At 52.4% G+C, this 25,848-nt stretch overlaps 1 protein-coding gene across 5 annotated transcripts in view; it reads left to right on the plus strand.

The window, feature by feature from the left end:
- Window positions 1-25,848, plus strand: part of SYT2 (synaptotagmin 2) — a 187,611-nt gene that overhangs the window by 75,520 nt on the left and 86,243 nt on the right. Inside the window, exon 2 of one of the 5 annotated variants that reach the window (XM_073319716.2) lies at window positions 17,909-17,970. The exons of 3 other annotated variants lie outside the window; for them this stretch is intronic. The gene's annotated coding sequence lies outside the window, so the exon portion shown is untranslated. Of the gene's footprint in view, window positions 1-14,657; window positions 14,727-17,908; window positions 17,971-25,848 lie in introns of those variants that run through there. One more of the 5 variants, XM_073319721.2, reaches the window with a different exon arrangement.

Genomic DNA, 25,848 nt, shown 5'->3' on the forward strand with positions numbered 1-25,848 from the left:
CATTCCTGGGTCAATGGAACGCCGTTCTTCTGACTGTTCTCAGCCAAAATGCAAGTTACAGGGCTCTGCAAAGCCCCTGATACTTCTCTACCTGTGGGCTATGCCTACTCTGCAGTCACAGGGTGTGATGGCAGCTCGTGTTGACCTACCCTGGCTAGCTTTGATTGAGCTCACTCGTCCTGGTGGCAGTGAAGCTGCAGGTACACAGGTTTCAGCCTGGACTAGCCACCCAAGTAGCTGAGGGGGTTCTGGGGAGACATGTACAGCCAGGGCTGCTACAGCATCCCTGCTGCAGGATCCGAGCGAGCTAGAACAAAGCCAACTCCGTGCAGTCGCGCCCCGTGATTGCAGTGTAGACGTACCCCTCGTCACGGGCACTCCCTGGCCGCAGCGTACGCCACGCGACCTGAATGTGCAGCTGACGGCAGAGCCGGTCCACGTGCGTCCCCACCCAGTGTTCCTGCGCTGTCCTGCGGGCCGTCGCCCTGCGGAGCGAGCTCTGGGTTCTGACGGAGCAAAGCAGCACCAGCCGGGTGTGTCGCAGTGACATTCTTGTGGGCCAAGCCGAGGGGACAGAGGCTACAGTGGCTGTGACTTGGCCCTTACAAACAGCGCGGTGGCTGTAGGAAGCCTCCTCCGCGTGAGGACACATGTTGTGACATCTAAGGGTGGCTGCCTGCCTGGATCCTTGCTGGAGGGGGAACATGTGGCCTCTGGGAAGCAGCGACTGGGGCATGCATGTTCCCTAGCTATGTCCACGAGCCCCCAGCTGCCACCAGTTCCGCAGATTCCTCCCACTAAACTGGAACCTGCCGTGAGACTCTGATGGTCGGGAAGCTCCAAGTGACAAAGCTAGCATAGCCTCATGCCAGCCAAGGGGCGGCTTGTAGCCCCTCTTCTTCTCCCTTGACTCCCAGGAAGAAGCCCTGGGCGGGGAAACAAAACCCCCAGAGGTTCAAGAGGCCTGAATTTGACCTTTGTGTCAATATGGCATTCAATGGAGCTGCCCCCTTCTGTTTTATAGATGCCTGGCACTGAAGCCGCTAATATGGGATGACAAGGCAAGGTCCCTAGGCATCAAGCATCTCCAGCTCCTAATGGGACCCGTCTTTGCAAATAAGGGGGCATGGTGATTTGGGGAGCCTGGTTGGGAAGGTTGCGTTAGATCATTGTACCCAAGATGCCTGCCTGGTAGACACCACGGCTAAGCTCAGGTGGAGCAAACGCATGAGGTGACAGCTCTCCTACAGAAGTTTTACAAAAGGTGGATTGTGCCAGACCAACCTGATCTCCTTCTTTGAGAAGATAACTGATTATTTTTTAGACAAAGGAAATGCAGTGGATCTAATCTACCTGGATTTCAGGAAGGCATCTGATACCGTTCCACATGGGAAATTATTCATTACATTGGAAAAAATGGGGATTAATAGGAGAATTGAAAGGTGGATAAAGAATTGGTTAAAGGGGAGACTACAATAGGTCATACTGAAAGATGAACTGCCAGGCTGGAGGGAGGTTACTAGTGGAGTTCCTCGGTCTTAGGAGTGATCTTATTGAACATTTTTATTATGGACCATGGCACAAAAGGTGGGCGTGTGCTAATAAAATCTGCATATGAGACAAAGTTGGGAGGTATTGCCAATACAGAGGAGGACCGGAATATCGTACAAAAGATCTAGTGGACATTGTGAACTAGAGTAATACAAATGGGATGAAATTTAATAGTGCAAGGTCATGCATGTAGAGACTAACAAGAATTTTTGCTATGAGCTGAGGATTTATCAGTTGGAAGTGACAAAGGAGGAGAAAGATCTGGGTGTCTTGGTTGATCAGATGATTACGGAGCCACTGATGTGATGTGGCTGTGAAAAAGGCTAATGCAGTCCTAGGATGCATCAGGTGAGGTATTCCCAGTAGAGACAGGGAAGTGTTCGTACCATTATACAAGGTACTGGTGAGACCTCCTCTGGAATACAGTGTGCAGTTCTGGTCTCCCATGTTTAAGAAAGGTAAATTCAAACCAGAACAGATGCAGAGAAGGGCTACTAGGATGATCCAAGGAATGGAAAACCTACCTTCTGAGACGAGACTCAAAGAGCTTGGCTCGTTTAGCCTAACCTACAGAAGGCTGAGGGGAGATATGATTGCTGTCTATAAATATGTCAGAGAGATAAATAACTTAAATAACTCCTCTCCCTCCCTGGTAAGTGCAGATGTGGACACAAGAACAAATGGGTATAAACTGGCCATCAGTAAGTTTAGACTTGAAATTAGGTGAAGGTTTCTAAGCATCAGAGGAGTGAAGTTCTGGATCAGCCTGAGGACAGTGGGGGCAAAAAACCTGACTGGCTTCAAGACTGAGCTTGATAAGCTTATGAAGGAGATGGTGTGATGAGACTGGCTACAACAGCATGCTCAGGGTCCAACCGATCGCCACATTTGAGGTCAGGAAGGAATTTTTCCCTGCGTCAGATTGTCAGAAACCCTTCCTCTGCAGCATGGGTTACGGGTCACTTGCAGGTTTAAACTAGTGTCAATGACGGAGTCCCTGTAACTTGAAGTCTTTAAATCATGATTTGAGGAGTTTAGTAACTCAGCCAGAGGTTAGGGGTCTATTACAGGAGTGGGTGGGGGAGGTTCTGTGGCCTTCTGCAGGAGGTTAGACTACATGATTGTGATGGTCCCTTCTGACGTTAAAGTCCATGAGAAACAAACATGCAGGTGGTTGGAAAAAGAGAACATGGTTGCTGGGTACGTGACAGCAAAAATATTAGTCCGTGGGAGCAATCAGTTAAGTTAATTAGCTCATCCATTTAAGAAATAGCTAATGCAGCGAGGCCTGAAGACGAGCTGAGGAAAGGCACTCAATTACTTGCAACAATGTCACTCTAATTTCCCCCGTAAACTCCCTCCCAGCACTGCAAGGGAGTGGCACAGGCCCATATATTAATATTCCATGCTCTGCTGCTTGGCACTGGCGAGGCAGCCAGAGGCGAGAGAGTGAACGAGCCAGCGTGGTGCACTCTCGCAGCAGCGCTATGTGGCTTTTGAAATGCCGGGTACCCCGGGAGACCCGTTTGTCCAGAGGACAGCCAGTATTATTACTGGCACTGCTCTGAGGCCCTGTTGTGCTAGGTGCTGTACATGCACGTAGTAAGAGACAGTCCCTTCCCCAAAGAGCTGACAGTCTAAGTAGACAAGGCAGGCTCACCCCCATGAACAAGCTTTTCCTCCCTGCCCGCCCCCATTGACTTGAATGGGATCAGGCTCCAGCCCCCAGGGTGGATTTTGGACATAGTCCGTTGCTATGGCATCATTACTATCTGGGGCAGCGTAAGCCGGTTTCCTATTCACTGGCCTAAGAGTCAGCTCTGGTTTCTATTCCCAACTCTGCCATAGAATCCCTGTGCGATCCTGAATAAGCCTCTTTACCTCAGTTTCCCCATGTGTAAAATGGGATATAATAATACCTCCCCTTTGTAAAAAGCTATGGGCTTTACAGACCATAAGTGCTGTTTGTTTCATACAGAAGGGATGGATGGGTGGATGTGCACGTAAACAAAGTAAATAGGGCTCACTTACCTACCACTAGAATGCAGCCACCTCTGAGCATGCAGCTGGCTGTCGTAGGTGTTTACACATCTGTCTGGCTTCATATTCTAACCTACCCATCACTGGCATATGTGCTCACCCTACAGTAATAACAGTATTAGTCATCTCCCCTCTCTTAATCACAGTTGTTGTCTTACTGATCTGCAAAGGGTGAGGGGAACTGGCATTGGCTCTTTGGGATGAGAGGACCTGCAAGGCTTAAGAAAAAGGGGAGCGTTTTCCCCTTGAGTTCTCAGATAGGGGTCAGGCACTTTTGTAGTCCTTACTCGAAGGAGCAAGGACATCAACTCTTTAACACTGACCTCTGTTCTTACTAGTGTTTTGGGGAGCATTTGAGTTAAATAGGGACACAGAAGCAACCAACCAGCATTAAACAGTGTGAATAAAAATCCCTTCCCCTCTCAATTAATCAGGGCTCACGTGATTTGGTATCCCTTTGGCAGAACTCATGCTAGGTGTCCATCTGCCCAGCGTCTTCCAGGGAAAGCACAACTCTTGAGAGCTGAGTTTCTAAAGATAAAGGTCAGGAAGGTACCCGGAAACCAGAAACCTTCCAGGTCTCCTTCAGAAAGATGCTAAAAAGCCCACTTTCCCCCCATTACAGGTTACCTTTTAAGGAACTCCGCTAGGTGTGGTTGGCTGCTAGCAGCACCTCAGCAGGGTAGCTCCAGAAACAGTTAATTGGGAAGCATCCACATAAAGGCTGAAGGCGAGTGGGTATTTTGCAGGCATTTTTCGCATCTTCTGGAATTAGAATCATAGAATCATAGAATATCAGGGTTGGAAGGGACCTCAGGAGGTCATCTAGTCCAACCCCCTGCTCAAAGCAGGCCCAATCCCCAATTTTTGCCCCAGATCCCTAAATGGCCCCCTCAAGGATTGAACTCACAATCCTGGGTTTAGCAAGCCTCCTGCAGCGTGTGCCCAGCTAGCCAATCTCCCGGTGTCACTTGCACTAACTCTGGCAGCTCTGTCTCCCATGGGTGGTTAGACCCCGTATAGACCTTTAATGAGACGGCTTCTGCTTCCAAACTAGCAGACTGGACTCAGCTCACGCATTAGCAGTGTGTTTCAGATACAGCGCTCCTGGGCTCCAACCCCACAGCCATTGTGCCGAGACTGCTGACTGTGCCCGCGTCCGGAAAGTCCTAGTGGCAGATGGCAGTAATCCCATGCAGTTATAAATGGCACTAATTAGGGCTATTAATGCTTCCCTTGCTCAGAGGGGGGCTGTGAGGCTCAGTTCATTAATGTGCATGAAGCAATTTGAGAGCTCCGTGGGTGAAATATGCTAGAGGAGAGGAAAGGCTATTACTGTAGACCCACGTTTTGTTGCAGCTGTTCGAGGGATCCCATGTTTCTGTCCAGGCTTTCTAAAGATTTATTTCCATTATAGAGGTAGCACCGCCGCAAGGACCTGCCCTCCTGGGCAAACCCTCACGTGGTGATTGTAGCATAGAACCATAGAATCATAGACTATCAGGGTTGGAAGGGACCTCAGGAGGTCATCTAGTCCAACCCCCTGCTCAAAGCAGGACCAATCCCCAACTAAATCATCCTAGCCAGGGCTTTGTCAAGCCTGACCTTAAAAACCTCAAAGGAAGGAGATTCCACCACCTCCCTAGGTAACGCATTCCAGTGTTTCACCACCCTCCTAGTGAAAAAGTTTTTCCTAATATCCAACCTAAATCTCCCCCACTGCAACTTGAGACCATTACTCCTTGTTCTGTCATCTGCTACCATTGAGAACAGTCTAGAGCCATCCTCTTTGGAACCCTCTTTCAGGCAGTTGAAAACAGCTATCAAATCCCCCCTCATTCTTCTCTTACGCAGACTAAATAACCCAGTTCCCTCAGCCTCTCCTCATAAGTCATGTGTTCCAGTCCCCTAATCATTTTTGTTGCCCTCCGCTGGACTCTTTTCAATTTTTCCACATCCTTCTTGTAGTGTGGGGCCCAAAACTGGACACAGTACTCCAGATGAGGCCTCACCAATGTTGAATAGAGGGGAACAATCACGTCCCTCGATCTGCTAGCAATGCCCCTACTTATACATCCCAAAATACCATTGGCCTTCTTGGCAACAAGGGCACACTGTTGACTCATATCCAACTTCTCGTCCACTGTAACCCCTAGGTCCTTTTCTGCAGAATCCACCTCACAATTAGCTGTTACCGCTCAAGACTGAGATCTTGGAGTCATTGCGGCTAGTCCTCTGAAAACATCCGCTCAATGTGCAGTGACAGTCAGAAAGTGCAAACCGCACATTAGGAAAGGGTTAGATGATAAAGCAGAACATATAATGCCTCTGTATAAATCCATGGTACACCCACACCTCAAATACTGTGTGCAGTTCTGGTCACCCTATCTCAAAAAAGATATATTGGAATTAATTAGAAAAGGTGCAGAGAAGGGCAACAAAAATGATTAGGAGTATGGAACGGCTTCCGTAGGAGGAAAGATTAGACAGACTGGGACTGCTCAGCTTAGAAAAGAGACAATATTGGTGGATATGACAGAGGTCTATAAAATCCTGACTGGTGTGGAGACAGTGAATTAGGGAAGTGTTGTTAACCCCTTCACATAATACAAGAACCAGGGGTCACCTGATTAAATTAATTGGCAGCAGGTTTGAAGCAAACAAAAGGAAGTACTTCACACAACGCACAGGCAACCTGTGGAACTCATTGCCGTGAAATGTCCTGAAGACCAAAAGTATAAAAAAAATACCTTTTGTGTTTAAAAAAAGAATTAGCTAAGTTCATAGAGGTTAGGTCCATTGATGACTATTAGCCAAGATGGTCAGGGACACAACCCCATGCTCTAAGTGTCCCTAAATCTCTGACTGCCAGAAGTTGGGACTGGGTGACAGGGGATAGATCCCTCCATTAATTTCCCTGTTCTGTTCATTCCCTCTGAAGCACCTGGCACTGGCCACTGTGAGAGACAGAATACTGGACTAAATGGACCATTGGTCTGACCCAGTGTGGCCATTCTTATGTCATCATCTAGCAACAGCCAGTGTCCCAGGAATCTGCTTGGCTATGTTCCCACCAAGCAGCCAGGCAAGAGATGCTGGGGGAAGGCAGGGCCGGGTCAATGAACTGGCAGATGAGAGCAGGGATTGGTGTAAAAGGGGAGTAGTGGAAAAGGAGGAAGGGTTGAGGCTACTTGCAAGGAATTGGGCGGTATCCCTTTAAATAGCTTGGCAGCCTTCTCTTGGGGCTCGCTGAGTGTGTCCTGTGTTTGAGAAACTCCCTGAGCGCAGCAGAGTGAGGCCTGGCCTGGCTGGGGGGTGGTATAAACGAGGCTGTTTGGACCACAGCTGTGCCCATGTCAGTGAGCAAGCAACTCAATGCTGCTGCCTCGCGTCCAGCTGGGTGCATGCTCCAAGGCAGAGGGTTTGTGGACAGGAAAGAGCAAGCGGCCCTCGGGCTGCTGTACATGAGTGCTGGCCGCTGTGCCGAGCGCCACGGACAATGGTAGGCATCCCCTGCCCCACTCTTGGTGAGCACAGGAGCAAGGAAAAGGGGGGTGGGGGAGAGGAAAAGCAATAGTCCTCTTCAAACCCTGCCCGCAAATGAGGCTCTGTCACCACGAGACCAGAATGAGGTGTGAGATGCTGCTCACACATGGGAGAGGCTGAGCATTTCCCAGCCTCCACTGGCCTCTCCCTCTGGGGCACCTGGTGCACGCTGCCAGTGGAAATTAAAGCTGGCAGGGTGGCTTCAGAGGTACCACAGGATCTCCCCTCCCCTTGAGTGGCTCCTCACACCCTCGGGCAGAGGGGATGCTGGTGGCACGCTCCTGTCCCTGGTGGGTGGGAAGGTCTCCCCTTAGCAGGGCCTGAGTCCAGGCACCCTGGCTGTAAACTTCCCAATCCACACCACCTGAACGGGCTCAGAGTGAGGGCAAGTGTGCTAACAGGTGTGGTATCTGATGCATTTGCCTCCCTGCATGGGTGTGCACGTAGAGGGTGTGTGTGCACACGTGCAAATGTGTGCTCAAGGGATGTGTAGTCAAGCTTGGCTTAGATGGAGCCTTCAGCTCAAACTCTAACCCTGTGCTGGGTTTCGGAAAGAGTCCAGTTACTGTTCCCTGCAAGGCTGCCTGCACAGTCTCTGATCTTTGGGCCAGAAGCAGAAGTTAGTGTCGTTTGGCTCTGAAGTCCTCTGGAGCTGTGTGTGTGGAGGGAGGGGGCGGCAATCTTTGTCCCCAATCGCGTCCCAAATGTCTCTCTACAACATGGCTTACTGAGGTCAGGACAAAGCTGTGAAAGGAGAGAGCATATTCTAGACATGCTATGGCGAATTAATTAATCATTAATGATCTGGAGGATGGCGTGGATTGCACCCTCAGCAAGTTTGCAGATGACGCTAAACTGGGAGGAAAGGTAGATACGCTGGAGGGTAGGGACAGGATACAGAGGGCCCTAGACAAATTAGAGGATTGCGCCAAAAGAAATCTGATGAGGTTCAACAAGGACAAGGGCAGAGTCCTGCACTTAGGACGGAAGAATCCCATGAACCGCTACAGACTAGGGACCGAATGGCTCAGCAGCAGTTCTGCAGAGAAGGACCTAGGGGTTACAGTGGACGAGAAGCTGGATATGAGTCAACAGTGTGCCCTTGTTGCCAAGAAGGCCAATGGCATTTTGGGCTATATAAGTAGGGGCATTGCCAGCAGATCGAGGGACATGATCGTTCCCCTCTATTCAACATTGGTGAAGCGTCATTTGGAGTACTGTGTCCAGTTTTGGGTCCCACACTACAAGAAGGATGTGGAAAAATTGGAAAATGTCCAGCGGAGGGCAACAAAAATGGTGAGGGGACTGGAACACATGAGTTATGAGGAGAGGCTGAGGGAACTGGGATTGTTTAGTCTGCGTAAGAGAAGAATGAGGGGGGATTTGTTAGCTGCTTTCAGCTACCTGAAAGGGGGTTCCAAAGAGGACGGCTCTAGACTGTTCTCAGTGGTGGCAGATGACAGAACAAGGAGCAATGGTCTCAAGTTGCAGTGGGGGAGGTTTAGGTTGGTTTACTTTTTCACTAGGAGGGTGGTGAAGCACTGGAATGGGTTACCTAGGGAGGTGGTGGAATCTCCTTCCTTTGAAGGTTTTAAGGTCAGGCTTGACACAGCCTTGGCTGGGATGATTTAGTTGGGGATTGGTCCTGTTTTGAGCAGGGGGTTGGACTAGATGACCTCCTGAGGTCCCTTCTGATATTCTGTGATTCTATGAATCCGCTGCAAACCATGCTGAATGATGTACCTCGAAATATCTACAGCACAACCCAGGTAATCAGACCGCAGGCCATCTAGCTCAGTATCACGGCTCTGATAGTGACCAGCACTAGTTGCCTTGGGGGAATACGCAAAAAAACTCTCCTGATGAGGACCCAGCAATAATCTGCCCTGGGAGGAGTTATTCTTTAAACCCCTTTTGTGAGTGAGGGATCCCCTGCTGTCCCAGCATAAGCTCCAAGCTCCAGAATCCAAAAGTGCCAATGCTGACTGGAATTATTTAATAATCAGCAGAAGAAAGGGAAGGGAGCCATCCCTGAGTGACTCCTCTCAAGTGCTGGATCTGGGCTGCCCTGTTGTAATCAGAGTCAAAAATAGCCTGCAATCAATTTCCTTCCCCAGCTCGGTGGGGAAAATGAGAGACGCTTTGGGTATTTTCTTATTAGGAAGTTAGCCATTTCCTGAGCCTGGCACGGCTGGACTGGAGCTACTTTGCGTGTCCTCGTCTCCAAGCAATCAGCTGTGCGATGAATCAGGAGGCTGCCCCTGGGAGGATCCTTGCTCACAGCTCTCCCATCTCCCCACCGGGCTGCAACCCCTTGCCATGTTGGCATTCATCAGCACCTGCCTTGGGAAATCGATTACCATGCAGCAGCTGGTTTCCAATAGGTGCAGCAATGTGCATGCACACTGCCTCTGTGAGCTCTAATGAATAGAGCAGGCCTGGGAGAGTGGGGGTTGGAGACCCTGGGTCCTATTTCTGGCTGTCAGAGGGGTGTGTGAGCAGGGGACTAGGTGGCCAGGTCTGGGAAGGAAGTATGGCCTGGTAATTGGAGCAGAGCACTGTGCCTCAGTGTCTGGCAATAGAAAGAGCTGTGCAGAATATCAGGACAAGCTTCATAGCTCTCATTTTCACCGGGGTTTCCACCTGAGGCCAGGCCAGGTGGGCTCAGGGGTTTTGACCCCAGTTTCCTGTGACACTCAGGCCAGTTAAGGGTGTTTTTTTTTTCGTTTCGTTTTGTTTTTTGACGCTTTTGCAGAGCGGTAACATGGGACTTGCCATGTGTTAGGTCTGGTTTGGATCGCATGCCCTTCTATGGAATCTAGGTTCATTGGAGACCCCAAAATGCAGCAAGAGGCTGGAGTGGATCCTCCCCAAGATCAGTGTCCTGTGATCCTCAGTTCCCAGAAAGTCCGGGTTAGGTGCATTAGGGTGTTGGACCCAGCTAATCTGGGCTGGGCACTGCACAGACCCAGAGTCAGACTCATCCCAGCTCCAAAGAGCTCACAGGCTAAATAGATCAGAGAAAGGAAGAATGATTATCCCTGTGGCACGGTTAGGGAACAAAGGCGCCCTGTCTCAGCGGGAGCTGCTGGGTGCTGAGCACGTCGGAATAGCTGCCCCCGCGTGTCTCAGGTTGAACACCTCACAGTGTTGACCCCTGCAAAGCAGAGAGTGCATATGTAAATGATAGCATGAGTTTTTAGGACAGGAAGGTGGGGGCGGGGGGGGGGGGAGAAGTGGTGCTCCAGGAGGAATTTAAGGACATAGGTTGCAATTCATTTGGTCAGGAGATCAGGGCTAATGCCCTCCTTCATCACTATGGGGTTGTAGCAAACACAGCAGCTGGGACTTTGGTTTCACAATCCATGCATTGATTCAGTACTGACTGAGTGCCCCCTACTGAAGCAATGCTGTCACCTTTGCTCTTTAGGGAGATCTCCCATCCAAGTCCACACCCAGCCCTAGCCTGCTCGGCTTGGAAGAGCTGACAAGATCTCTGTACAAGGTGGTAGGCGCTAAAAACTAAGGTGTGACTGGGGATACATCTGATTCCATCCTGCATCTCTGCAGTGGTGCCCAAAGGAACCGGGGAAATCATTGTGGTTGGGCACTGGAGCAAACCGGGTAGAGAGAGCACATTAAAGTGAAGGACCCGCTTTAAAACAGAGATCTGGTTTGGAAGGACTCTGACTTCTTCAGAAGAACGTGGGCACCGGATGGTGAATGTTTTCTTGCCCATGGAGCTGCGCTGGTGCTTCTGATGTGCTGGAGTTAGGTTAGAGCTTCAGGGCGCGTTGCAGAGATGTAAAAGTGACGTAATTTACCATGAACAATTCTAATAGGTATAGGAGCCCATCTTCCTTCCCGGTAACTTCAAAACCGCATCCAAAATTGCAGTGCCCTGGTCAGCTCCCACAGAGGCAAGTGCGGTGAGCAGTGTGCCTAGAATAAACACTTGCAAGGAGAATGCATCCAAAATATGCTCAGTAATAAAAACCTTCTGAGGCAGACTGAGAAGAACCACAAAGCCCTGGGCTGTGTTGGGTCAGGACACATCTGTGTTTCCCCTGCAGCCTCAATGAAGCTTCTTCTTAATCTCTGTCAGGCAGTGCCTTGAAGTTGCAGTTTAATCCCTTGTATTATTTCTCTTTCTACTGTAACTGTGGATCTTCTCATTACTCATGTGAGTATCTGTCTTTTTTTCTCTCTCTTCATATTACTGAGTTCTTGGCTTCATTGATACTTGTGGTGTGAAGTTCCACCCGTTAATTGTGTTGTGTTCCCTTGGATCAGTTTCCCTTTTATTTTTTACTGGATGTTTCCTTGGAAAGGGGGAATACAAGTGCCTGACTTACCTACTCAACCCTACCCCATCTTTTATGGCTCCTGGAAGGATAAAGAGTGATGCGCACAAGCAAAACAAACCTGCCACTGACCTGCTGAAACCATCCTGCCCCCATGCTGTTCATCAGTGCTGTTTAGTGGGATGCTGGAGTGGGTACCTGAAGGCACTGGGGTTGGAGAAGGAGGAGAAGAGAACTAGAAAACACAGGCTACGTAGCATGGCTGGACTGTCATGATAGTAGAAATCTCTTCCTTCCAAGCATAACAAGACGTTCAATGGACCGTCTTCTGCAGGGGCTGAACCCATCGCCTCTCGCTCTAAAAGTATCTCCTGCTTGAGCTAAACTCTCCAGGTATTTGCTAGTGGATTCATACACTACTTTGCATGGTCCTGTCACTAGAGGGGGCTAAGAGCCACACTGTGTTAGAAGGGGTAAGACAAAGACCTCAGAACCCATCCCGAATGTCCACCAGCGATGCCTCACCAACAGAGCTGTTCGAGCAATCTGCTCCAGGCATCTTTCCCGCCGATGTTTGCCCGTGATTGAGTTTGCGAAGCAGCAGTAATTTTATGTGTGAGAACTTTCCCAACTGTCTGATGAAAAATTGAAGTGGATTTTCTCCACCACCACTGGGACAACGTCGAAAGCTGTGTGTGGTCCAAAATGCAACATGGTCTTGTGAAATGGTATTCTCCCCCTGGAAGAACAGGGCGTGGGTGAGTCCCTGAAAGCCAGCCAGTTTAGTAGAGTAAGCAAAGGGCTAGCAGGGGCAATTCACCCCTTCTTAGGCCAGGCTGTGGAAGAGGTGGTCTAACTAGTATTTTGCCTCTAGTCATCACCACAATCTAAATCATAACCCAGATCATAAGATCCTCTTTCACAGATGGGGATACTGAGGCAACGAGCAGTTAAGCAGCCCACTGATTCCAAAGGAAATGACCTCCAGCTGACCGAGGACTTAAATTGCTCCCCATCAGCTTTCTGGCTTGGGCTCAAGAGATCTAAATGCAAAGGCTTGATGAAGGGATCCCTGACTCTGCCTGGGCTAGCATGACAGGCCCTGGATAGAATCAATGAGTTGATGTAGGATCAAAATCAATGGCAATTTGCAGCTGCCCATGCTGCTGTAGTCGTCTAGCTGCACCAAGGCAGCTTTATGGCCTCCTTCAGCTTCCTTAACACATTAGCTATGGGGTTTCTTTCTTATTGCATTATAAATTATTTCCAGAAATCAATCTAACACGGCTGCCTTGACAGGGAGGAGGATTGGAACAGACTGTCCCATCTTCTAAAGGCTGGTCGTGACTCCCAGCACTGTGCTCACCCTGAGCTCCCGGCCCCAGCATTCTCCTGTCCCAGTAGGAGCCATAAAGTGACACACTGGGAGAGGCATCCAGTCTCTGCCCCCGCTTAGCGGCCAAACCAAAAGATGGGGAAATGCTTCATTTAAACTCTTTCCGGCTCTCTTGCTTCTCATTGCATCCCTCGCTCTCCCCCTGTCTTTAGATGGAACAGGCAAAGGGTGAGGGGCAAGGAAGGTTTATTTCCCCCTTTCCCCTAATCCGCCCTCCAGTGCTGGCCAAATCCTCTCTAAGCTGCACAGCTGAGGAGCAGGCTCTCAAGGGCCATGCAAGTGGGGAGAGGCACCTCGCCCCTGGCTGCAGTGGCGAGAGAGGGCTGGGGGAAGTCCTTTCTCCCCACTGCAGCCCCGGGGCAGCCTGCACCCCAAACCTTTCATCCCACACCCCCAACTAGAGCTCTCAGCCCCCTGCCCCCTCTTGTCCCTGCTCAGGGCGACCTTTCTGAAGAGTGATTTGTTCACTTTGCCTTTCAAATGCACTTGATTGCACCCAAGGCTGGATGTGTTTTTAAAAAAAAACCAAAAAGTCTGGCAGTAAGAGCAAGACCCAGTGCCTGGAAGCTGAAGCTAGAAACCCTGAGGCTAGAAATAAGGTGCAGATGTTTAAGAGGGAGGGGATTTAACCCGTGAAACCATGTCCCTAGGCCCAGGGTGCGTACTGCAGTGCTTAGCATCTGCAAATCAGCCGAGGGTGTCTCTGTTTTTAAAAGAATGAAATAAAAACCGTGCTGTAGCTCAGCCACCAGCGATGGGCTTGATGGAGGCCGTGCTTGGGGGGTGGGGGGCCCCTCCCAGCCAAAAAAAATAAAAACATTTTAAGCCAGGGTGCGCTTTAAGCGGTGTTTTACCAAAGCTGCCGCTCCCAGGTGAGGAAAGTCCTCTCCTCCCCCCCAGGCTTTCTCAGACCACTCTAAGCACCGGCTGCAGGAATCCCTGGTGCAGTTCTCCAGCCTGTGTTATGTAAGGGTGAGAGTAGCTGAGCAGAGTGATTGCTTTGGGCCTTGCAATTTAGGACTCACTGAATTCCCTCCACCCTGAATCTTCTCTAAAGAGCTTTATTACCCCCTGCCCTACTTTCACTCCCCCCCCGCCCCATAGTACAGCCCTGCTCTCCCCTTCTCATCCCCCTGAGAACAAAGCCGGGGCTAAGACTGTGTGTCTATGCAAAAGCCTCAGGCAGAGGGGAATCGGGTTCCTTCCTAAAACAACCTAATGAAAAAAAAAAAAATCCTGAGGAAGAACTCTAGGGCCCGAGTAACTGCTGGTGTAACTGCAGGGGCCTCAGCAGGGAATTAAATCCAGAGTATATTTAGTAGCCTTAGAAATATAGGAAAATGCAAGTTTGTCTCTGCAGCAAGAGCCACCTATTGCCAGGTACAGGGCCCAGGCACACGTGTGAACACTGACATGCACCCCGCACGACTGTGCATGTCTGCAGGGCCACCCGCGCTGCCATGCCCAGAGACACAAGCCGTGACCCCCCCGCCCCCAGCTCGCCCCCAGCTCCCCCCCAGTCCGGCCCGTGCAATGCACTTGCAGGGGGCAAGGGCGGCGGGCTGCCCCTGCAGCGTTTGTCCCTCTCACAGGGAGGCTGGAGGGGCCCAGCTTGGCTCCCCTTACGGCAGGCTGCAGAAAGTTCCGGGGCTCTTCCCACCCCCGGCCCGGGCAGAGTTTCGCCCCCGGGGGCAGGGCGCAGGCGGGGAGCCGGTGCAGCGGGATGTGAGAGGCATCCCAATGGCGAGCGAGCGGTGTTCGCGCTACCGCAGAGCGGGGAGGCGGCGCGGCGCGGCGGGGCGGGGGCTGGGGGCGATGCACCGGCGGGCCGGGCGCCCGAGCCCAAGTCCTGCAGTGCTCCGGAGAGCCGCGGCCGCGGCACCTGCCCGGTAAGCCGGAGCCCCCCGAGCAGGAGAGAGCGCGGCGCTTGCCCGCTGTCCGGGGAGGGGGGATCCCCCGGGGAAGTGCAGCCGGCTGGGGGGGCGGGGGCGCTCCTGGCCCCCGGGGCAGTGGAAGTTTGCGGGCACGGGGAGCCCCAGGCGCTGCGGGGCTCCCGGCCCCGGGGGTGGTCTCCTGGGACGGGACAGGGGGTGCCCGGCCGCGGGGCAGCTCTGCCTTGCCCACGGGGCTGCCCGGCGCAGCTTTCGCTCCGGAGCCCCCAGCCCAGCGGCAGGGGCGAGGGGCTGGAGGGAGTCAGTGGCATCAGTCCGGATTTACACCAGGGTAACCTGGCTCCTAATGCTCACTGCGGTTCTGCCCCTGTTCTCCCTCCTCTCCCCCCCCCCCGCCCCCAATTCAGCTGAAGTTGGAATCACCCCTGGTCCTGCACCAGCCCCTGGGGTGAGCCCCTGGGAAAGGGCAGGCTGGGAGCCAGGGTCTTTCTGCCCCCATCTGCCCCTGTCGGAGGGGCCCTCTCAGCACTTTGCTCCTGACAAGCGCGTTGTCCTGACTGCTGCAGTCAGAGGCAGGGTGGAGCAGCCGGGCTGGGGATAAGGGACCCTGGACGTTTCCCTTGGGGGTGACCCCATAAGGTGGCAGGGGAGGAGCTTTGGGCCGGGACCCCCTCTCCGCCAGAAGCCGTTGACAGGCTGCTGCTGAGTATCCTTTGAACTGAAACAAAAACCACGTCCCCCTGCATCTTTCTGCCTCTCCCTGGCCCATCCCTGGCCCCCGTCGCTGCAGCCATGGGAGCACCTGGCGATCGCCAGTGCATTTTTCCTGGGAAGCCAGGCAGTGCCCTGGGCACCATTTTACACGTGAGGGGGGGCTGAGACCCAACGAGACTAAGGGTACATCTGCGCTGCAAGAAAACACGCATGGCAGCGAGTCTCAGAGCTGGGTTCCAGTCCCAGGGGGAATGTCTCTGCTGCTATTTTTAGTGCCATGGCATGAGCCCCAGTCTGTAGACCTGGCCCTGGGACTCATTGCCATGGGTTTTGGGGGGGTTTTTTTGTTTGTTTGTTTTGCAGCATAGACATACCCTCAAGAAACTTGACCAAGGTCACACAGTGAGTCTGTTGCAGAGTAGAGAATTGAGATCCGCTGGGTCCCAGGCTAGGGACGTAGCTACTGGGCCATCCTTTCTTTACAAGTTTTAACAAATCCAGCCTTTCAGGTCCCCAGAGATTCTTCCCCCCCCATGTTACAGATGGGAAAACTGAGGCACCGAAGGGCTTTGCCCAACATCTCAGAGCAACTCAGTATCCGAGACGGGAATAGTGCCGTCCCCTGATTTAACCACCAGGCCACACTCCTGCAGTGAGGCTTGTCTTCAGTTTATCTGACCCTCCCACACTTTTGGGCTCCTCTCCACCTATCTTCCCATCAGCCCCCATTCCTCCTTTGAAACCCCTGGACTCCCCCCACTATGATACCCCCACCCACAGCCTGTTACTCCTGCTGCAGCCCCACAGCCCCTGACCAGGCAACAGGAATCTCTAAGGGGGAAAGCAGCTCCCTCCTTTCCTGCTGGAGGGGCGAGCAGCGTGCCTGGCTGTGCCCAGCGCCCCAGAGCTCTCCTGCTGGGCTTCAGCACATCTGCCTGCAAAGCTGTTGGATCCCTCCAGTGTGCAGTCCCCCCTAGAGCACAGACAGTCCCAGCCCAGAAGGACCCAGCAGCCTCACAGTTAGTTCATGCTGATGGGTGGCAGCTAGGGCCAGAGAGAGGGTGGCAGGGAAGAGGGAGGTCGAGTGGAGTTCACTGTAGGGGTGTGACCTGATGGAGGGTGCAGTGGGGTCTCCATGTACTCAGTGCCCTTCAGTCACTGCCTCTTGCATTGTCCCATGTTCCATTTTAGCCTCCTTACCTCCACCTGCCCATCCCCTCCTTGGACCAGATTCTGATCTCCTTCACCCTGGTGTAAATCCAGAAAAACTGCCCTGGCTTCAGTGCAGTCACCTCTGGATTTATGCTGGGGTCGGTGAGATCCAGCCCCTCTCTCGGCTCCCACGTAATGCGATGCCCTTTGTTGGGGCATTAGTAGCAGAGTCGAACCTGGGACCGCGGACTGTGTAACCAGGAGCCTCCACCACCTGAGCTAAAAGAGCCCTTGCAGCTTGAAAGCTGTAGCAGACTCCTCAACCCTCATCTGGCCCGGCCACCACTAGGGAGGGAGACATCGTGAGCACCAAGGAAACATTGGTTATACTTATGACCTGGTGGATAGAGGACTGGACGGGGACTCAGGAGTCATAGCTATTCCCAGCTCTGCCCCCGACCTGCTGGGGGACCTTGAGCAAGTCACGTCACCGCCCCATGCCTCAGTTTCCCCAGATGTAAAGTGCGGATAATGATACTGACCTCCTTTGTAAAGCACTTTGAAATCTACTGATGAAAAGTGTTATATAAGAGCTAAGATTTAATTATATTACTATTAATTACAGCAATCATTTAAACGTATATCGCTCTGGCATCTTCCCCCTGGAAGATCCCAGCATGGTTCACCAGACCCTGGTGTCTGATACTCACAGCCAGTTTGTACCCTATTCCAGTATACAGCAGGATCACATGATTCAAAACGAGGTATGCAGTACTCTCCCTACATACTTTGAGCATCCTCTACTGACAAATGGATCACATCACTTACTACTGACATGCGGCCACCTCTGAGGTGGGACACGGCTCCTTTTCAACAGCACACTCCTCTACAGTTTGAGACAGGAAGTGAAGAAGAATCCAGTATTCCACTGAAACTGGGGGCAGAGGGCGGGGGGAAGTCCTTTTAGAACGTCAGCAGTGGGACACAGGCAAAGTGAGGTGAGTGGGGTGCAGTCTGAGAGGTGAGTTTGGGGGGTGAGGTGTCTTTGAGGTCCTGTGTCAGGGCTGGAGCCAGCCAAGCATGCTGGGTTATCAGGTATGTTTGGGGCAAGTGTCATTGGTCACTTTTTGTCAGTTGGAAAGGCAGAGGTTCAGGCATCTGGCTAAACATTGGGTGGGAATTTCACATTAAAATGTTTTTTCAACAGAAAATACAGTTTCCACAAAGTCAAAATTTTCTGCTGGCAAATTTCAATTTTGACAAAATTATTCAGTTGTCTGTTGGGAAAATCTGAACAAAATATTTTGTTTCAGGTCCGGTCAACCTGGTTGAAAGACTTTGGTTTGTCGAACTGAATCGAAACATTTAATTTCAGGTCAGTTTGATGTTAACCTGTGTTTGCCTGAGCTGCCATGATACTTTCTGAGAACTGCAGTTTGAGTGCCTCTTGTCTCCATTCTCCTTTATGGGTCAGGCTATCTAGCTAGACTACAACTCCCATGATGCACCACAATCTTGCCTTTAGTTGAACCGCGCGGTGCATCATGGAAGATGTAGTTCGAACAGGGATTCCTGCCCATAGAGGAGAATGGGAGCTTGAGGCATGCAAACTACAACTCCCATGAGTAGGGCCTTACCAAATTCACGGCCATGAAAAACATGCATGGACTGTGAAATCTGATCTTCTCTGTGAAACTGGTCTTCCATTTACTTTTCTCTTGTACTATACAGCTTTCACAGGGGAGACCAGTGTTTCTCAAATTAGGGGTCCTAATTCAAAAGAGGGGCGGGGTGGCGGGGTGGGGGGGGATGTTGTCGCAAGGGTTATTGTAGGGAGGGTCACAATATTGCCATCCTTACTTCTGCACTGCCTTCAGAGCTGGGAGGCCAGAGAGTGGCGGGTGCTGGCCAGGCACCCAGCTCTGAAGGCAGCACCCTGCCAACAGCAGCGCAGAAGTAGGAGTGGCAATACCATGCCGTTCCACCCTTACTTGTGCACTGCTGCCTTCAGAGCTGGGTCAGGACCCCTACAGTAACAACACCCTGAAATTTCAGATTTAAATATCTGAAATCGTGAAATTTATGATTTTTAAAATCCTATGACCATGAAATTGACAACAGTGGACTGTGAATTTGATAGGGTAATGCAGTCGCTTGGAGAGGGGATCATGACCCAGATGAATGTCAAACTAACCTGAAGCCAAATATTTCATTCTGGGAATGTTGAAACGTTTCCTTTTGATCAGAAAGGTCAAAATGTTTCATTTCATCATATCACCAAAAATGTTGATAGTTTGCTGAAATGTCAGAATTGTCCACGGGATGGGAATTCTAATTTTCCAGCAGATCTGCTGATAGATAACCCAGGCTGCAGTGGGGTTTGGGATCCACAGAGAGGACTGGGAAGTGCAATCAGGACTGCCCTCAGACACACTGGAAGGAGAGGCGTGAGTGTGCAGTCGTTTTTGCTGGGATTGGGTTCTGATACAGCACGGAAAGGGACTCAGGGCAGGATGGGCTCAGGTCTGCAGGGGAGGAGGCTTATTAGCATATTGGGTGGGCAGCGCACAGAGTGGGGAGAGAAGGTTAATGCGGAGCAGGCTCAGTCATGCACCAGGAGGGTGGCAAATATATGTGGCAGGCGGCATGTACTTAGATGGGTGGGTTCTAGCACACAATAAGAGGGCAGTCAGTGGGAGTGTGCTGGGGCTGTGGGTTCAAATCCTGTACTAAGTCTCTCAAGTGATTTTAAAGCCAGACATGCTGACCTGCAGCTGCAGTAAAGGGTCAGTTGGAAGCTTGACTAGTGATCAACTCTTTTTTCTCTGGCTGTCTCTGCAAAACAGTGGCTGTTCCGGTGTTTACAGCCTATTGCGGCTGCCCTCCTGGGGGGACGCGCAGCTGGTCATTAGAAGTCAGCCTCTGCTGGGCCGGTCTGCACCCCAGTGACCATGTCAGATTCTGTTTCATGGGGGCCATGCAGCTGAAGGATCTCCTAAGGTCACCAGAAGAGATGAGCTGGATATAAACACCCCCAGACTCTGAGCGTGGAGGAGGGACGGGTGGCTTTGGAACCTGGAGGTGGATTGGAATTTTGCTGCTGACTCCTGCTTTTGTAATGGACACAACAGAATGGTCTCCCCCCACCATCTGAATATATAGACCCAGATCTGGATCAGAATCCAAGTTTGTCTCTTAGCCCATGTCATGGAGTCCCCGGGTAATGCTCTGGAACTGCTCCCCATGAAGCCAGTCAGGACTCTGGGGCAGTCTCCTTTCTGTGAGCAGACTGTCTTCAGGACACACAGCTCACACAGCTTCCACCTTCCTGGGTCTGACCTCAGCATCCTCTGCCCCTCCATACGCTTCCCCCAGCGAGTCCACCCAGGCGGGGTCCTGGGGAAGCCAGAGGGTCCTGCCCCCCAACTTCGCAGTCAGACGTGACTCTCAGCCAGCCAGTAAAACAGAGTTTATTAGATGACAGGAACATGGTCTAACACGGAGCTTGTAGGTGCAGAGAACAGGACCCCTCAGCTCGGTCCATTTTGGGGGGCAGTGAGCCAGACAACCACATCTGCACTTCACTCCATGTCCCAGCCAGCCCCAAACTGAAACTCCCTCCAGCCCTTCCTCCTCTGGGCTTTGTTCCTTTCCGGGGCCAGGAGGTCACGTCATTCCTTTGTTCTCCAGCCCTTTAGCTCTCACCTTGCAGGGGGGAAGGGCCAGGCCATCAGTTGCCAGACCCCTGCACACACCTGCCCTCTAGGGCTTTGCAATGATCATACACCCTTACCCCACCACCTAGATACTTAAGAACTGCCTAGGGGAAACTGAGGCACCCCCACAATATTCAGAGGAAACATTAAGAACAGTCCCACTTCATCACTGCCCACCTGGTACTTTGCAGTACTTAATAACATGAGCGAGAAGTGCAGGCGGTATACAGTATCTGGATTACACTGAGAAATCCTCAGCTGGAGTGAATTTAGAGCAAGCCAAACACTCACACCCTGCTTAGAGCTAAATAGCCATCACGACTGCTTCATCCAGGACGCTGCAGAGGGGGCTCGCCAGGGACTGAGCAGACCTAGCAAAGGGCAGGCGCCACCCCACGCAGCTCAAGCCTCAAACCGAGAGTCAGGAACCACAGGGAAATCTTTGAGCTAAGATCCCTTTGCAATGGAGGTATAACGGCAATATGACAGTGACCCAGAAAGAGATTCTGATCTCTTACATGTGCTTCCAGCTGCAGTCTGAGCCAGAACTTAGCACTTCTGTAGCTCTTAATCTGTTCATGAAAGTGCTCGATAAACCTTCACTTACCCTCACAGCCCCCCGCCCCGGGAGGTAGGTAAGTATCACTGTCTCTGTTTTGCTGTGCAGGAAACTGAGGCACAGAGAGAAGTGACTGGTCGTCAGGTTACACCATGACACTCAGGAGAAGAATTCTCAGGTCTGTTGTTTAAACCACTAGACCCAACTGCCTCTTGAGAACTCCTCCCCTGCATCCCAGACTTCAGGTCAAACCAGAGCCAAACATTCTGGAGTTTCTTGGGTTAATTTCTCCCTCCCAGGCGGTTATTTCTCATCTTTGTTGCATGTCTTTGCACTGTTGTCGTTTCAGCCAAGAGCGCATAGCCTGACCCGCAACGAAAAGGGAGCTCAGAAGCAGAATATTGCACAAATCTCAGGAGATTCTAGCCTGGTCTCCCAAGATTTCCAAGCCAGCTTCGCGAGACAAGGCGTTGGGACGAGTTGTGAGTTTAGGGGAAAGCCTGTCAAATCATGGGGAAGGATTGGCTGGCATTAATCAATCTGGCCCGTGGGGCAGCGGATGCAGGTGAATGCTCACCTGAGTTCAGGTCAGAACGTCCACTGACATCAGCGGAATGTTGCCCTAAAGATCAAAGTGGGAATCTGGCCTCTATGTAGTAACTAAATCTTTAGGGTCTCATCCCATTCCCATTCAAATCAATGGCAAAATCCCCATTGATTCAATGGGGCAGGACCACGTCCTTCATTCTCATAACTATTTGTTACTCACATCCGTCGTCACTCAGTGGGGGAAAAGTCTCGGCACTATCACTGTCCTTGCTCTTTGTTTCTCTTCTTTCTCTGTCCTCCACCTCGTCTCCTGCGTTATGTCCCGTCTTCTGAATTCCCTGCCCTGCGGCACCTCCCACTCACGGGCAGCAACTTAATATGAATGACGACATTTAAAGTATCACCATTAGAACTGGGTGAGGGGGTTTTGGTCCAAGCATTGTTTTCAATGAGAAGAGCTTTTTGGCAGACAATTTTCATTCTTCTTCGAGTGATTGCTCATGTCGATTCCAAGTAGGAGTGTGCGTGCCGTGTGCACAGTCACCAGAAGGTTTTCCCCCTAGCGGTACCCATAGGGTCGGCCGTGGAGCCCCCTAGAGTCGCGCCTTCATGGTGGTGTACGTAGGTCCCCGCCAACCCGCTGTCTCTTCAGTTCCTTCTTACCGCCAGTCACGGTCGTTGGAGCTTCTCTCTTGCGAAAAGCAAACGATCCCCTTGTGGACTTTCTTCCAGTGTTATCTGTAAATAGTTAAAATCTTACAGTTAGTGTAAATAGTGTAGTTAGTTTAGATAAGTTTCAGTTGGGGTCCCCCACCCACCCATCACGTTTCCCCTCCCCGGGGTCTGGGGCATGCCTGGGTCTCAGGGGTTCAAACCGTGTGGGTCCTGTCTGAAGCCCATGCCAAAGGGAGACCCACACGACTCCTGTCTGAAGTGCTTGGGACAGGCACGTCACACAGATAAGTGCAAAATGTGCAGAGGCTTCAAACCAAGGACCAAAGCAGAGAGGGACTTTAGGCTGAAACTGCTCCTTATGGAATCAGCTCTTTGTCCTCAGCCGGGCCAGGCGGCGTCCGCCCCCAAGCCCAGCACTTTGCTGTGGAGCACGCCGGCCTCGGTAAGGGAGGCCGTGGCACCGAGAAAGGACTCGGGCTCTAAGGAGCCTCGGCACCGCTATTCCCCAGTGCTGAAGACTCCTTCCGGTGCGAGTGCCTGGCACCGCTCCCATTTGCCGGTGCCACACAAGAAGAAGAGGACAGACTGAGTGCGCTCTCCCACGAAGTAGTGAATTGAGCAGGCACAGGCGGGCTGTGTCCTGCATCGGGAAACGCTGCTCCCGCTCCAACTCTGCCGGAACGGTTGACTCCGGCCTCATGGGGAGATCCAGCACGCCCGGTTCTCGTGGATTCCCCGGGGCGGGAGTGTCGGGAGGAGGGCATAGACCTTCCTTCTACGCTGGACACCTTTGAGGTGGCTATGGACCTTATCGCAACGACGGCGCAGTCCCCTGCGAGGACATCGGCACTGCAGAGAAGCACCGTGCCCTCGAGAGGCAAGTCGGCAATGAGGCGGCACCGCTCGCCCTCACCTCAGCGCCACTCCCCAGCACTGTCTCGGTCTGCTCCGCCCTGGCCGCCAAAGTCGGCATATTCAGTGGACTTGGAGGTGGAGCAGTACACCTCTGGGCGGAGCTGGCATCGCTCCAGGCACCGCTCGAGACAAGAAGGGCAGCTGCTCCCCGTGATGTCCTGGCCTCTGCAGTGGCAGGTGCCGGTTCAATGGCCCTACTGGACACCATGGGCCTACCATCCAGCCCAAGGGCTGGGGTCCAGATCCCTGTTGGTGGCTTCGGAGGCTTGGGTCCCTCCATCATCGACTTCGGTAGCCAGGAACCTGTGTGAGGGCAGGAGATGGGCACGGAGGTCGGCACCGGAACCAAGACAGGTGCGAGCCCGGGAACCAGCACCGTCCCCAGCACCACACAACATGTCTTGATGCAGGAGGATCGCTGCGAACCAGGGGGCAGAAAGACGCGTTGCCCCTGCGGGCATCCTCCACAGATGAAGCAGTGGCGGGCACTTCCACCATACTGCCTGCCATGCACACCAAGGCACACCAGGAGCTGCCCAGGAGGGTGGCTCAAAACCTAAACATGCAGGCGGAGGAGGTCTCGGAGGAGACGGACCCTATGGTGGACATTCTGGTCCCTGAGGGCCCTGCGAGGATGGTTTTGCCCCTCATTAAAACTATTTGGCACACTATTAAGGTGCTGTGGCAAACACCCACCTCTCTTCTCCCCACAGCAAAAGGGGTAGAGAGGAAATAATTTGTGCCATCCAAAGGGTATGAGCACATGTTTACTCACCCTCACCCAGGTATTCTGGCCAACCAGAAAGAAAGACAGGGACAGCCAGGGCCGACCCCTACGTCCAAGAGTAAAGAATCTGGATTTCTTGGGTAGGAAGGTGTGTTCTACCGGGGGGCTCCAGCTTCACATAGGCGACCAGCCAGCAGTCCTGAACCACAATAGCTACAATTCCTGGAACACATTGTCCAAGTTCCAGGAACTGCTACCAGTGGACTCCTGCTCTGAATTTGTGGCTGTCCTGGAGGTGGGACTCGGCGGACTCAGCGACTCGGACGACAGAAGTCCAAAACACCATCCAGGACTTGCCTTTTGACTGGTCAGGACTCTTTTCAGAGCACTCAGATACTGAGTTCCACAGCCTGAAGGACTCGCGGGCAAACCTTAAGTCCCTGGGGCTTCATACGCCAGCCCCCCAGAGAAAGCCCTTCAAGCCACAACCTGCCCCTCGCTTCTACTCAGCTCCTCCCAGGCAGGACTATAACAGGAAGCGGAGCAGGAGTAACAGGAGGTGGCCCTCTCAGTCCTCCTCTAGTCAGGGTCAGGGCGCAGTAAAGCAACCCTCAGTCTCTAAGCCAAACTTTTGCAGGTGCGCCTGGAGGCGATGCACCAGTCCAAATCCTGGATCCTTCCCCTCCCTTTGTGAATCATCTATCCCATTTCTACCATGCCTGGGCTCAAATCAGCTCAGACTGATGGGTCTTGAGAATGGTAGAACTGGGATATGCTCTCCAATTCTGTTCCCTCCTGTCTTCCCTCCCACCCTCCCCATCCCTATTCAGGGACCCTTCTCATGAGCAACTTCTAGTGCAGGGAGGTGCAAATGCTCCGACAACTCGGGCAGTAGAGGAGGTTCCTCTGGAGTTCGGGGCAGGGGGTTCTACTCCCAGTATTTCCTCGTCCCCAAGGCCAAGGGTAGGCTCGGGGCTATTTTAGACCTGCGAAACCTAAACAGATTCATGAAGAAGTTAAAGTTCCGCATGGTCTGCCTGGTTTCCATGGTTCCCTCCCTGGATCCGGGGGCCTGTACACGGCCCTCGACTTGAAGGACGTGTACTTTCATGTGTCCATAATTCCATCCCACAGACGGTTTCTCCGTTTCGTGGTCAGCAACACCCAATATCAGTTCACGGCCCTTCCCTTCGGCCTCTCGACGGCCCCTCAGGTGTTCACCAAGTGCATGGCGGTCGTGGCAGCCTTCCTGTGGAAGCAGCATGTGCAAGTATTCCCATACCTAGATGACTGACTAACCAAGGGCCACTCCCAGGCCCAAGTGGAGAACCATGTGAGCCTGGTGCGGACAACCTTCCGTGGGCTTGGCCTCATTCTGAACATGTTGAAGTCGACCATAACCCCCACTCAAAGGATAGAGTTCATTGGTGCCCTCCTGGACTGCAGACGGGCCAGAGCATTCCTCCCGGAATCTCGCTTCCCCGCCATGGGCGCCATCATAGAGGATCTCAGAAGATTCCCCACCACTGTGGTGCAGAATTGCCTGAAACTGGTCGGACATATGGCTGCTTGCACGTATGTGGTACAGCACGCCAGGCTGCGGCTCCGTCCCCGTCAGGCTTGGCTAGCCTGGGTATAGAGGCTGAAACGAGACCACCTAGACAGACTGGTCACACTCACTCCTCCAGTCCTTGAGTCCCTCTGGTGGTGGCTCGACCTGCAAGCAGTCTGTGCAGGAATACTCTTCTCCGGACCTCAGCCATCGCTGTCCCTAGTCACAGATGCTTCAGCAATGAGAAGAGGGGCGCACCTAGGCACACTCAGGACTCAAAGTCTTTGGTCCCAGGCAGAACTTTCGCTGCGCATCAACGTCAGGGAGTTGTATGCGGTTTGCCTGGCTTGCCAGATGTTCCAAACCCATCCATGGGGCAGATGTGAATCGGTATCAGCAGACAATACCACAGCGATGTTCTGTATGCACAGACAGGGTGGTGCTCGCTCCTCTCCCTGTGTCAGGAAGCCCTGAAGCTGTGAGGCTTCTGCATCGCCCACTCGATACACTTGGAGGCATTGAACCTTCTGGGCTTGCCGAACGAACTGGCCAGTCACCTC

This window comes from Lepidochelys kempii, chromosome 21 (genome assembly GCF_965140285.1).
Source record: "Lepidochelys kempii isolate rLepKem1 chromosome 21, rLepKem1.hap1, whole genome shotgun sequence".
NCBI classification, from domain to species: Eukaryota; Metazoa; Chordata; order Testudines; family Cheloniidae; genus Lepidochelys; species Lepidochelys kempii.